A 2,500-nucleotide genomic window follows, 5' to 3' on the forward strand; every position below is an offset into this window, starting at 1 on the left:
ATAAGAGCGTCACTTTCAACGTCCCCGGCATTGGATTGAGTTTCTAAAAACAACCGTGCACACCGAGGTTAAACTTTACCGGCTCCACTCCGACTCGCCGCTCGCCCACTAGTCCGAAGGCAACAAAACATTTGTTTTTCATTTTGATGAAAATTTCTGTTTTTAAATCTTGTTGGTTTGAAATTGTTTTGAAAAGGTTCTTTAAATCTTGCGGGTTTGCAACTCATAAGAGCGTCACTTTCAACGTCCCCGGCATTGGATTGAGTTTCTAAAAACAACCGTGCACACCGAGGTTAAACTTTACCGGCTCCACTCCGACTCGCCGCTCGCCCACAAATCCGAAGGCAACAAAACATTTGTTTTTAATTTTGATGAAATTTTTTGAAAACATTGGCTTGGCAAGCCCCAATCCGCGACTATCCACCCACCGCCACCCCACACGGGTGGTTGTTGTTGAGAAATGAGGTTGTGGTCGACATGCCCGTGCATTTGAGAAGGAGTTCCTAGCACTCCATGCTCTCCCATGCCAAAAAAAAGCCTAGACAACCCCATTTCGCAACTTTCCACGCCTTTTTTTTCCTCCCTCACCCATGGCGGCGGCGTGGTGGCGGCGGCCGGATTCCGGCCACCACCGCCATGGGTGGCAGCCCCCCGACCCCGACACCAAACCCATAATACCGAGGCAACATATCGAGGCAACATGACATGGGTGTGGCGTGGGGGAAGGGGGCTGCAGCTAGGAAGGCATGGGCTGCCATGCATATGCAGGCAACACACACCCCCCTATATAGCATTTTATGCATTTAGCCCTTTGACAGGAAGAGACATCACCTATGCGCGAGGAGTCATAATGGGCTCTAAATAATTCAATACAAGGTATTTGGACGTGATTTTTTGCAGGGATACTAAGAAACATGCAATCTATGATGGGAAAAAGTTTCATAAATTTTTGAAGTCGGGAAGTATTTTTTATTATTTTTAGAAGTCGTAAAATTGAAAAAATCATTAAAACAAATCCGGGAGGAATTTTTTAGTTTTGTAAGTTGGAGAAGGTCCTAAAAATCATAGACTACTTATGGGGAGCTTATTGTGCGAGGAAATTTCAATAAAAACGGGGTTTGACAAGATTTGAAAAATTCTGTCGACATTTGAAAAAACCTGGAACCATGCTGCCGGCATGCTGCGCACATGCTGCGCGCAGGCTGCGCGCATGCTGCGCGCAGACTGCGCGCAGACTGCGCGCATGCCATGGCAGGACAAGTTTCGCTAGCCTCACTGTCGACAGATGCGCAAGCTGCGCGCACAGGCTGCGCGCATGCTGCGCACAGGCTGCGCGCATGCTGCGCACAGACTGCGCGCACGCTGCGCGCATGCCATGGCAGGACAAGTTTCGCTAGCCTCACTGTCGACAGATGCGCAAGCTGCACGCAAGCTCCGCGCACGCTGCGCACAGCCTGCGCGCATGTTGTGCGCAGGCTGCGCGCAGGCGCCGCGCATGCCATGGCAGGACAAGTTTCGCTAGCCTCACTGTCGACAGATGCGCAAGCTGCGCGCACAGGCTGCGCGCACGCCATGGCAGGACAACTTTCGCTAGCCTCACTGTCGACAGAATCAGCACGCTGCGCGCAAGCTGCGCGCGCGCATGGCAGGACAAGTTTCGAAAAATTCTGTCGACAGGCTGCCGGCATGGTGCGCGCACGCTGCCGGCATGCTGTGCGCACGCTGCCGACATGCTGTGCGCACGCTGCGCACAGGCTGCCGGCATGCTGCGCGCAGCCCATGGCAGGACAAGGTCCGAAAAAATCTGTCGACATTTTTACGCCGTGGTAGGCTTCCGCTTCGCGTCACTTTGTCGACATTCAAGCCTACCATTTGTATTGAATTTTTCAAACCTTGTCAAACCCCATTATTCAAATGTCGAAAAATTTTGTCGACATTTTTACGCCATGATAGGCTTCCGCTTCGCGTCACTTTGTCGGAATGCATCGCATGGCGAGGCAAGGCCACGGCATGCCAAGGCGAAGGCAACGCATGGCTTGAATGGCTTGGTCAAGGCCACATCATGGGCACGGCATGCCAAGGCAAGGCGAGGCAAGCCATCCTTAGCCTCGCCTACACTCACTTTCTCGGAATGCATTGGATGATGAGCAATTCCAAGGTAAGGCAACGCATGGCTTGAATGGCTTGGTGTAGGCCACAACTTGGGCATGGCATGCCAATGCAAGGCAAGGCAAGGCAAGCCATCCTTAGCCTCGCCTACACTCACTTTCTCGGAATGCATTGGATGATGAGCAATTCCAAGGTAAGGCAACGCATGGCTTGAATGGCTTGGTGTAGGCCACAACTTGGGCATGGCATGCCAATGCAAGGCAAGGCAAGCCACGCCATCCGAAGCCTCCAATAACCTCACTTTCTCGGAATGCCTTGAATGGGCACGGCATGTGAGGGCAAGGCAAGGTCCTAAATATCATTTTGTAAGTTGGAGAAGGTCCTAAAAATC

Source organism: Prunus avium, unplaced genomic scaffold (genome assembly GCF_965620075.1).
Source record: "Prunus avium unplaced genomic scaffold, drPruAviu1.hap1.1 HAP1_SCAFFOLD_19, whole genome shotgun sequence".
NCBI lineage: Eukaryota > Viridiplantae > Streptophyta > Magnoliopsida > Rosales > Rosaceae > Prunus > Prunus avium.